The sequence below is a fragment of the Gorilla gorilla genome, chromosome 1 (genome assembly GCF_029281585.2).
Source record: "Gorilla gorilla gorilla isolate KB3781 chromosome 1, NHGRI_mGorGor1-v2.1_pri, whole genome shotgun sequence".
NCBI lineage: Eukaryota > Metazoa > Chordata > Mammalia > Primates > Hominidae > Gorilla > Gorilla gorilla.
In genome coordinates, this window is record NC_073224.2 from 62,438,164 (window position 1) to 62,450,244 (window position 12,081).

The following is a 12,081-nucleotide window of genomic DNA, read 5'->3' on the forward strand; positions in this document are numbered from 1 at the left end:
ATGTTGCTTGCTATTGTCATTGTGGTCAACTTCCTCCCTCCCAGCTCTGGTATCATCAGTACAAGTCTCCTCACCTCCTAGGAAGACATTTTGTCTGCTCAGAAACTGCTGGGAGGTCAAGTTCTTTTATTTTAATAATAAAAATAATGAACAAAGGCACAAAAAATAGGAACAGGAGGCTAACTGCATTTACTATACTAAAAAGGGTTGAAATCTATTTGTGTAAGAACAAAAAGCAGACCCTGAAAGGCGTGTGTGTGTGTGTGTGTGTGTGTGTGTGTGCGCCTGTTTAATATTGTAAGTAAAAAGATATAGAAAGCATGAAAGTTGATCCTTAAAATTTTCTGTATGTCTTATAATTAATGTTTTCCAGATTTGGATTCTGATGTAATGTTGGAGATTTTTAAAAATAGTAGCTAATTACTGTTACTCGTCTGAATAATTTTTATATATAAATGAGTTTTGAAATTCCCTGTTTTGACACTAGCAAGGAATTCTTTTTTAGCAAAGTCATGAACTAATTTCAGGATACCCTTTCATCAGTGAAATGTTCTTATGTATTTTCAGTGAGGGACTTTATGTATTATGACTTTTATTGCTTCTAGCATCTTACTTTGTGTTATTTGGCAGATTTTAAGATTTAAAAATGTTGTATTTGAGAATAAAGTTGCTATTTCCAAAAAATTTCTAACTTTATAGTTCATGTTGTTCACCATTTGTTACGAAGGATTCCTGGGTGATTTAAAAATTATAGTAAGAAAACACCACTACCCAGACATTAGCTATTTTTCCTTACAGTTCTATCAGTTTTAGCCTCATATATTTTAATGTGTTATTATTAGATGCATACATGCTAAAGATTGTTATGTCTTCTTACAGAAATCATCCCTTTATCATCATGCAGTGCCCTCCTTGATCCTTAATATGTTTCCTTGTTCTGAAATCTGTTTTTTCTGTATGTTTTAGTCTGCTTAGGCTGTTATAACAAAATAAAACAAACTGATGGCTTAAGCAAATACATTTAATTTTTCACAGTTTTGGAGGCTGCAAGTCCATGGTCAAGATGCTGACAAATTCCTGGGTTTAGATGGTCACTTTCTCACTATGTCTTCACATTGCCTTTCCTTGGTGCATGGGAATAGACCATGTCTCTTACAACAGCACTACTCCTATCAAATCTGGGCCTCAGCTTTTTGACGTCACTTGACCTTAATTACTTCCTTAGAGACCCTGTCTCCCAACATAGTCACACATGGGGTAAAAACTTCAGAGTATGAATTTTGCAAGAATATTCATTCCATAATAGCATGGTGTCTATTTTTCCATCCCTTTAGTTTTAATGTATCCAAACATTTATATTTAATGAAGGTTTCTTTTAGACAACATGTAATTAGATATTTTTAAAAATTCATTTTGAGGATATCTGTATTCAATAGAAGCATTTATACCACTCACATTTAAAGTGACCATAAATATCTATGGGTCAATACTTACCATTTCTGTAACTGGTTTATATTTGCTATATTTGTGCCTTGTTTCTATATCCCTCTCTTTTTTGCCTTCTCTGGTTTTAACTGAGTATTTTTTATTATTCTATCAACTACATTTTAAAAATTTGTTAGTTGTTGCCCTAGATACTTCAGTATACATTTTTAATTAATGTAAGTCCGTTTGCAAGTAACACTATGTACATTCCCATGCAGCGCAGGCACCCTTTACCAAAGAACTCTAAATCATGCTGCTATAAAGACACATGCACACGTATGTTGATTGCGGCATTATTCACAATAGCAAAGACTTGGAACCAACCCAAATGCCCAACAATGATAGACTGGATTAAGAAAATGTGGCACATATACACCATGGAATACTATGCAGCCATAAAAAATGATGAGTTCATGTCCTTTGTAGGGACATGGATGAAATTGGAAAGCATCATTCTCAGTAAACTATCGCAAGAACAAAAAACCAAACACCGCATATTCTCACTCATAGGTGGGAATTGAACAATGAGATCACATGGACACAGGAAGGGGAATATCACACTTTGGGGACTGTTGTGGGGTGGGGGGAGGGGGGAGGGATAGCATTGGGAGATATACCTAATGCTAGATGACGAGTTAGTGGATGCAGCGCACCAGCATGGCACATGTATACATATGTAACTAACCTGCACAATGTGCACATGTGCCCTAAAACTTAAAGTATAATAAAAAAAAACAAAAAAACAAATCCTCCCTCCTGCCCCTTGTGATATTGTTGTTTATTTCGTTTATCTACATAAATGAAATATGGATAAATTAATATATTTTATTATTATTACTTTCATAGTTATTTCTTAGGTCAATTAAGAATAAGAAAAAAGGAGCATTTTTATTTGTTGTTGGTTTGTTTTTTGTTTACTTTCAATTATTTCTTACTCAATGCTGTAACCTTTTTTTGCAGACTGAAGTGTCGACCTACATTATTTTTCTTTCTTTTTTCCTAAAAAACTAATTTTAATATTTCTTGTGGAGCTGGTCTGATGGCACTGAATTCCCAGAATTATTTAACTAAAAGTCTTCATTTTTCCTTTACATTTAAAAGATAATTTCACTGGGTGTAGAATTCAGGTGAAAGGATGTTTCTCTTCTTTCTACATTTTAAATATTGTACTCCCATTCCTTGCAAGGTTTCTGATGAGAAGTCTACTATAATTATTATTCTTGTTCCTCTATAGGTAAAGTTTTTATTTGTTTGGTTGTTTAATTTTTTGGTCTCACTTTGTTCAATATTTTCTTTGTCTTTTTGTTTTCTGCAGTTCAAAAGGATATGCCAAAGTGTAATTTAATTAATTAATTGTTTAATAATTTTTAGTCTATTTTGCTTGATATGTATCTGGGTTTGTGTGTTACTAATTTTGGAAAGTTGTTGACCATTTTTTGTGTAGTTCATTATCCTGACCTTCCCCCAAATAATTCATGTAGGATCTCCAACTGACATGTACCAAGAATATAAAGTTTTGATATTATTTATGAATGATTTTCAGACACAAAATTGAAGAAACACTGTTTCAGCTTGTATTTGTGGATAATGTATACACTTTCAACATTTAAGGAAAGACAAATGCCTCCATAAACTTACTTATTAAATGTACGCTATTATCAACCATTACTTAAAATATGTTCTCTAGTAGAACTAAGGAAAAAGTGAATCTTTGAACTCACTGCAGGCATTTCCTTAGATTGTGATGCCTTAGGTCAATCTCTGAGTCTGATGACAGTACCCAGACTCTTCCATTTCCATTAAAGTTATTACCTGACTTTCTGCTGCTGCCAACAGTAAGTGCCCGCTGCTAGCCCTAATTGACCTACCTGCAGATCCTTATCCATGCCTTCTTTGCGGATTTCCAGAACCTGCAGCCATTGCAGGTTTCGTTTTTTATTTCTTTAAAAGTAACTAGTTCTACCACTATAAAATTGACAATCATAAATGTAAAAGGGGAAAGAAAGAAAATCTTTTAGTTTTTGTAAACACATTTTGAAAAGGGTATCTTCATTCACCTGTGGTTGTATGTATAAATTAATATGTATTTCTGGTGAGCAGAATTCAGAGCATCTTAAGAACCTTGTTTTTATATTTTTAGGAATTTTCCCTGTAAAAAGATTATAGCTAAGCACAAAGACTCATATTTAAGGCATATTTAGGATAATTCATTAAAAAGTTTCTTTTGTTGGAGAAAATTGAAAAATTATAATCCATAATAAAGGGATTACTAAGAACAGTATGGAATATATGTAACATGAAATGCCGTGTAGCTAATCATAATTTTATAAGGCTCTTTAATGATAAAAGAAGGATAACTGGTTTTAAAAGTAAATATGGATTATACTCATTTTTAAAAGATGTATATATAACAAAAAAGAAATAAACATAAACATATGGATTACATATGTGCCTAATATTATTAAATATACCATTTAATATCATATTCTAAAATATTTAATATGCTTAGATTAAGTTGTATGTTTGGTAAAATACAATCACTTCCTTTAATCTGTATAAATTCTTAGACACAGTGAATTTTTAATCAGTGTGGGTAGCAGAGAAGGAAAGAGTAAACTTCAAAACTTATCCTTAGTTTCTGTATATTCCTGCCTAACACAACTCTTATTAACCTGATATCTTCCATGGGAAAACAGCAAGCAACTAACTCAATTTCAATTACTCCTCCAAAATCATTTCTGAAATGTACAGTTCCAACAAAATGATTTTACACAGAGTATTGTTTTACATTATTTAATTACCATATTATCTTTGAGGAAACTTAGGACTCCTTTTGGACTTTGAATTTGCTTCTTTGTGGGCTAAATATTTTAAGAAATCATATTATAAAAAGAAATAGCAGTATTTAAAGCGAAGTTATATTTTTTAATATAGCACTTTTTAGTGTTCTAAAATATAGTTGTATGCTCTTGTTTCTTTGTTTCTTTTCAGATTGTATAAATCTTTTGCCTTTTACTAAAACAGTTACCTCTTTCACATCCTATATTATCATATGATAACTAAGGCAATATTTTTAGATTCAAAGGATTCCCATTTTATAAGTTAAAAACTGTTGTTTTTGTGTTAAGCTATTATCTTTGTTTACTATAGGAAAAATAATAATAAATAAATACATTAAAATAAATTCAAATGCTTATGTAATTCAGAGACAGTGTTTTAAAATTCATTTCTCTGTATTTGAAAATATTTTTCACTTATAGCTGGAAAAAGAAGATGCTGGGTACTGCCTTTTTCGGGGGTCCAGGGATTGGGATTTTCTTTTTTTTTTTTCTTTCTTTTATTTTTCTTTCTTTTTTTTTTTTTTGAGATGGAGTCTCACTCTGTCACCAGGCTTGAATGCATTGGCGCAGTCTCGGCTCACTGCAACCTCCCGCCTCCTGGGTTCCAGAGATTCTCCTGCCTCAACCTCCCAAGTAGCTGGGACTACAGGCACCCGCCACCATGCCCGGCTAATATTTTTGTATTTTTAGTAGAGATGGGGTTTCACCGTATTAGCCAGGGTGGTCTCAATCTCCAGACCTCATGATCTGCCCACCTCAGCCTCCCAAAGTGCTGGAATTACAGGCATGAGCCACTGTGCTTGGCCGGATTGAGATATTATTTAAGTATAACGTTATATAGTTGAGTATTGAGAATGGTATGATTTGGGTATGGTTTGTTTGGCCCTGCCAAGTCACCAAGTCTCATGTTAAAATTTGATCCCCATTGTTGGAGATGGAGCCTGGTAAGAGGTGGGAACAGATCTCATGAATGTCTCAATACTATTCTCGAGTGAGTGAGTCCTCACTTCTAGTTACCTCGAGCTGGTTGTTTAAAAGACTTTGGCACCTCCTCTCTTCTCTTTCTCACCATGTGAGCTGCCTACAGCAGCTTCCCTTGGCGTTTTGCCATGAGTAGAAGCAGATACTTGAGGTTCTCACCAGATGCAGATGTTGGTGCCATGCTTCTTATACAGCCTACAGAACTATGAGCCAAATAAGCCTCTTTTCTTTACAAATTACCTACTTCCGCTATTCCTTTATAGCAACACAAATGGAGTAAGACAGAGAAGAAGGCAGGGGAACTTCTAATGTGTGAGGTTCGAATCAGCCTAGTTGTGCTAACTCTTGACAAGGTGGTCAGGAGGTTTCAAAAGGATTCAGTGGCCAATTAAATGCTTTCAAATTCACTGTTCACTATGAGACTTTCCCAAACCATCAATCATGCAAATATATTCAACATACACACAAGCAGTAATAACAAAGAGGGGAAACAAACCATGGCGAGTAGCTCAGGAGACCAGCATGCTAACTGACAGATGGGGAAGGTTCGAATTTCTTGATCAAGAAAAGGCCACAGAATTCTCACAGGCAGAGCTTCTGCAGACGTCTTAGCCATGGTCAGTTTCTTTGCTGTTTTCATGGCCTGCACAAGTGTCCATGGTCATTATCTCAGCTGCCCTTTTGACTTCACTTTCTGTCAGGTCTTGGGGATGCCTGACCATTGCAGGTATTATTACCTCAGTCCACCAGGCATATGGTTATCACTTTGAGGGGTCATCAGTTTCACTCTAGGCTGAGTCACTTGTCATAAGTGACTCCATTTGGAGACATTTAGGATTACAAAACATAATTATTTAACAATCTCAAAGCTTATTCTTACATTTCCATATATCCCTGCCTAACCCAACTCTTGTTAACCTAATATATCCCATGGGAAACCAACAAGCAAATTCTGATGTGTATATTTCACACTGTAAAGTCAGGGAGGAGTTGGGGGCAGGGAGCAATCCTGCTCCTATGTAACATATGCATAATAGACATAATTATGTACCCATGATCTATATGATTGATTTTTATGTCAGACAACTGTGTTCTACCTAGCATCAAATTTGATGTGTAGTTGAAGGAAAATAGCATGCTTTCATCAGTTTTTAAAACACTACATAGTTAACTTGCTATGAAAGCAAACCTTACAACAACAATTCCCACTAATACCAGAATCTCTTATAATTACTTTTTGCTGTTTCCATATGTTACACATGAACATACAAACATGCACACTTTTTAAGCTGTTTTCATTGTTTTCAGTTATTTCACACTCTGACAATCATACCATTAGTTAAAAAAAATGAGCACCAGCTGCTTCATACTATGACTTTTCTTCTCCCTATTGAGTTATACTGCCATCCTCTTACAGTAATTTGAATAATTAGGCTTAACTTCTTGCTTTTCAGCCTACAACTGTAATCAATACATGTTGTTGGTTAGATATCCACAAAAAAACTTTCATCTTCACTACCACTTCCTCATGACAAAGATGCAAAAATGAGACTTCAGCATTGTCACGATTTAAGATGCTGCCCAATACTGTTCAATTTAATAATATACTTTATGGGTATTTATGGAAATTTGACATTCTTTGTTTTTGTCTTACCCTCCTTTGTGGGTTCACACCAAATACGCAGTCTTGTGTAGTTAGTCTTGTGTGTGTCATTGAGGACAGCCTCTGTATGTTTACAATTGTCTCTTTTTAAATCAAAGATCCGAGATTTAGTAATCTTGTAGTACTCTTTCAGTGTAATGATGCTTACTATTGTAGCTTTTTTAGTTAACATCTAAAGAGATATCTTTGAAGATAGCACTAAACTAGCTCATTTTAAAAGCAACATTAGATTACTAAATTTGCCTTAGTTCACAATCCATGACCATTAGTTTCTTAATGGATTTGTGAAACTCAATAATTCCTGCTTAGATTACATTTTATTAGATTTGGATGTCTTTCATACTAACTTTTAAAGATCTGTAGACAGTCTAATCAGATTAGAGTTTCAGTCTCAATGGCTTACAATATAACATTTTTATTGGCTCTTCACAAGCACCTAAAGTCACACTGAGAGCAGTATAATACCGAGTGTTCACAAAATTAAATTCAGAAGGTGAGAAATTGGCATATTCTTCCATTGGATAATTGTTTTTTTCTTGTCAGGATTCTATTTCTGTTTTGTTTTAACATATTTCCATGGTTATCAGAAAGGAGAAAACATAAAAGGTCATATATGGTTTATAAAATAAGGAATAGCATTTAAACTAAGAAATCTACTTGTTATTTTCACATAGTTTTTATGATACATGTGCAGTAATTAAGTGTCGCATTACCTTAATTGAAACGTATCTATTTAATTAAGGTACTAGGAAATAAAGGCCATGCAATATATTTCTTCCTAAATACTCACTAACAAAACAATATTTTGAATGAAGCTGTTTTAATAGTTGACTTTACAATTGAATATAAATTTTTCATAAATATAAGAATGAATTATCAGTAATTGATAAATGCAAAGCAATACAATCAATATCACTATAAATGCATAAACAAATGGTATGTATCAGCATTTTATGAATCATTGAACATAATGTCTTATGTAAATTGGTTTTACAATGGGTGTGTACAAATACAGAAAATATATTTATCCATTTATTTTTAAAAAGTCAATTGAGATGTAAAAGGCAAATTTATGTTGCCAGTGCAAAATATATACACGTGTACAATTCAGAGAGCCATTCTTTCTATGGGAACACTTTTGATAGTCACACTCCTTTAGTTTCAAATTGAACTGTGATCCTTGAGGCATTTGCTGATGATGATTTCTTTTTTTTTTTTTTTTTTTACATTTTTTTTTATTATACTTTAAGTTTTAGGGTACATGTGCACATTGTGCAGATTAGTTACATATGTATACATGTGCCATTCTGGTGCACTGCACCCACTAACTCGTCATCTAGCATTAGGTATATCTCCCAATGCTATCCCTCCCCCCTCCCCCAACCCCACAACAGTCCCCAGAGTGTGATATTCCCCTTCCTGTGTCCATGTGATCTCATTGTTCAATTCCCACCTATGAGTGAGAATATGCATACATTTCTGGTGCATAATATCTGATATGTTTTACCATGTTGCATTTGGAACTGCCTGCATTCTGTCATTGCTGACAGTAAAGAACCAGAGTAAGACAGGGTAGACCAACTTCTGGATGAAAGTAGGGTTCTAAGTTTAAACACTAATGGGAGAAAGATGAAATAATCCTAGCTGGCATTTCCCTCTCTCAGTTTGAAGAATCCTTACCCAGTTGCTAATATGGTAGCCTCAGTCACCACAAGGATATGTTGGTAAGACATTTTTGAGTCTGATCTCATATGTGTCAAAAGTACTGTGCTTTATCTAGTTCCTCTGGGCAACTGCTTTTTCCTTCAATGAGCTTCACATATTAGCTTATCATTATATCCCACGACTGTCCCTTTCAATGAATTATAAGTAACCCAAACTATAAAATATATAAAATTAATAGTTTTTGGTGACCGTTGGTCATAGTTAACTTGTTTTTTTTCTACTTGACTTGGCACATCTCTACTCTGCATTATAACTTCGGGACCACATAGGTTATTATCCAAATTGGGATGACAAGGCTGAAAATGAACAGAACACTATTCATGGGAATGGGTATATAAAGCAGTAGTGTCCCAGGAAAACTCATTTGCAAAATTATCCGAATTATAATACTTTAGGAAGTATTTTTTAAAAAGTAATAAATATTACATGAAAGGATGAGATATTTTATATTGATAACTTGTTCATATATATATGATCATATATATACTCTCACAACTTAGAATGTCAATTCTTTGAAGCCTAGGGCTGTCTTTTGTAATTATTTTAATTGTCTCCAAAGTGTAAGCTTTTTGTAAATAAATGTATATAAATGGAGTACCTACTATACGAACTGTTTCATAATTATTCTCATCATGACCTAAGTGTCCTAAATTTAGAGTGATGATGAGAATAGCAAGAATGGTAATTTTTGAAAGCTGACATTTTGTGTATATAGTAGGTTGTTGCTTTAATCTTCCAACAACCATGAGAGTGTTTCATATTACTCTTCTCCACTGAGTTTTAGCTAACAAGTGGCATGGCTTGATTAGAATATTCCTAGAATAGACTGTTAATCACTTCTTTATACTGTCTCTCATTCTACTGATAGCTCATTGTAGTTTCCTGTACTTCACATACATTTTAAATTTTCACAGTGAGTTAACTATGATATTGTTATTGTTATATCAAAGATTAGGTAACCAAAGCTCATCAAATTGCAGTTAACATATGTGACAGCATTTTTTACCTAGAACTAAATCTAAAGCAGGAATTAACAAACATTTTTTTCTAGAAGGCCGAATACTAACTATTTTTAGGTTTTTTTTACATCACATATAATCTCTATTACATATTCTTCTTTATTAATATTTTGCAACTTTTTGAAAAGGAACTTAAGTCCATGGACTGTAGTTTGCTGACCTATGCTCTAAAATAGGATAATTTCACTATGCTATGTATAATAAAATAAATTCTTATTAGTTGTATAAGATGCAAATAAATATATGCTTACTTTGTGACTTTTACAAAATCTTTATGCCAGGTAAAAGTAACTGAAGAATTTTTCCAAATCTATACATATTTTCTTTCTTTTTTTTTATTATTATACTTTAAGTTTTAGGGTACATGTGCACAATGTGCAGGTTAGTTACATATGTATACATGTGACATGCTGGTGCGCTGCACCCACTAACTCATCATCTAGCATTAGGTATATTTCCCAATGCTATCCCTCCCCCCTCCCCCCACCCCACAACAGTCCCCAGAGTGTGATGTTCCCCCTCCTGTGTCCATGTGTTCTCATTGTTCAATTCCCACCTATGAGTGAGAATATGCGGTGTTTGGTTTTTTGTTCTTGCGATAGTTTACTGAGAATGATGCTTTCCAATTTCATCCATGTCCCTACAAAGGACATGAACTCATCATTTTTTATGGCTACATAGTATTCCATGGTGTATATGTGCCACATTTTCTTATTCCAGTCTATCACTGTTGGATATTTGGGTTGGTTCCAAGTCTTTGCTATTGTGAATAGTGCTGCAATCAACATACGTGTGCATGTGTCTTTATAGCAGTATGATTTATAGTCCTTTGGGTATATACCCAGTAATGGGATGGCTGGGTCAAATGGTATTTCTAGTTCTAGATCCCTGAGGAATCGCCACACTGACTTCCACAATGGCTGAACTAGTTTACAGTCCCACCAACAGTGTAAAAGTGTTCCTATTTCTCCACATCCTCTCCAGCACCTGTTGGTTCCTGACTTTTTAATGATTGCCATTCTAACTGGTGTGAGATGATATCTCATTGTGGTTTTGATTTGCATTTCTCTGATGGCCAGTGATGATGAGCATTTTTTCATGTGTTTTTTGGTTGCATAAATGTCTTCTTTTGAGAAGTGTCTGTTCATGTCCTTTGCCCGCTTTTTGATGGGGTTGTTTGTTTTTTTCTTGTAAATTTGTTTGAGTTCATTGTAGATTCTGGATATTAGCCCTTTGTCAGATGAGTAGGTTGAGAAAATTTTCTCCAATTTTGTGGGTTGCCTGTTCACTCTGATGGTAGTTTCTTTTGCTGTGCAGAAGCTCTTTAGTTTAATTAGATCCCATTTGTCAATTTTGGCTTTTGTTGCCATTGCTTTTGGTGTTTTAGACATGAAGTCCTTGCCCGTGCCTATGTCCTGAATGGTAACGCCTAGGTTTTCTTCTAGGGTTTTTATGGTTTTAGGTCTAAGTTTAAGTCTTTAATTCATCTTGAATTGATTTTTATATAAGATGTAAGGAAGGGATCCAGTTTCAGCTTTCTACATATGGCTAGGCAGTTTTCCCAGCACCATTTATTAAATAGGGAATCCTTTCCCCATTGCTTGTTTTTCTCAGGTTTGTCAAAGATCAGATAGTTAGTAGATATGTGGCGTTATTTCTGAGGGCTCTGTTATGTTCCATTGATCAATATCTCTGTTTTGGTACCAGTACCATGCTGTTTTGGTTACTGTAGCCTTGTAGTATAGTTTGAAGTCAGGTAGTGTGATGCCTCCAGCTTTGTTCTTTTGGCTTACGATTGACTTGGTGATGCAGGCTCTTTTTTGGTTCCATATGAACTTTAAAGTAGTTTTTTCCAATTCTGTGAAGAAAGTCATTGGTGGGAGACTTTAACACCCCACTGTCAACATTAGACAGATCAACGAGACAGAAAGTCAACAAGGATACCCAGAAATTGAACTCAGCTCTGCACCAAGTGGACCTAATAGACATGTACAGAACTCTCCACCCCAAATCAACAGAATATACATTTTTTTCAGCACCACACCACACTTATTCCAAAATTGACCACATAGTTGGAAGTAAAGCTCTCCTCAGAAAATGTAAAAGAACAGAAATTATAACAAACTCTCTCTCAGACCACAGTGCAATCAAACTAGAACTCAGGATTATGAAACTCACACAAAACCGCTCAACTACTTGGAAACTGAACAACCTGCTCCTGAATGACTACTGGGTACATAACGAAATGAAGGCAGGAATAAAGATGTTCTTTAAAACCAACGAGAACAAAGACACAACATACCAGAATCTCTGGGACACATTCAAAGCAGTGTGTAGAGGAAAATTTATAGCACTAAATGCCCACAAG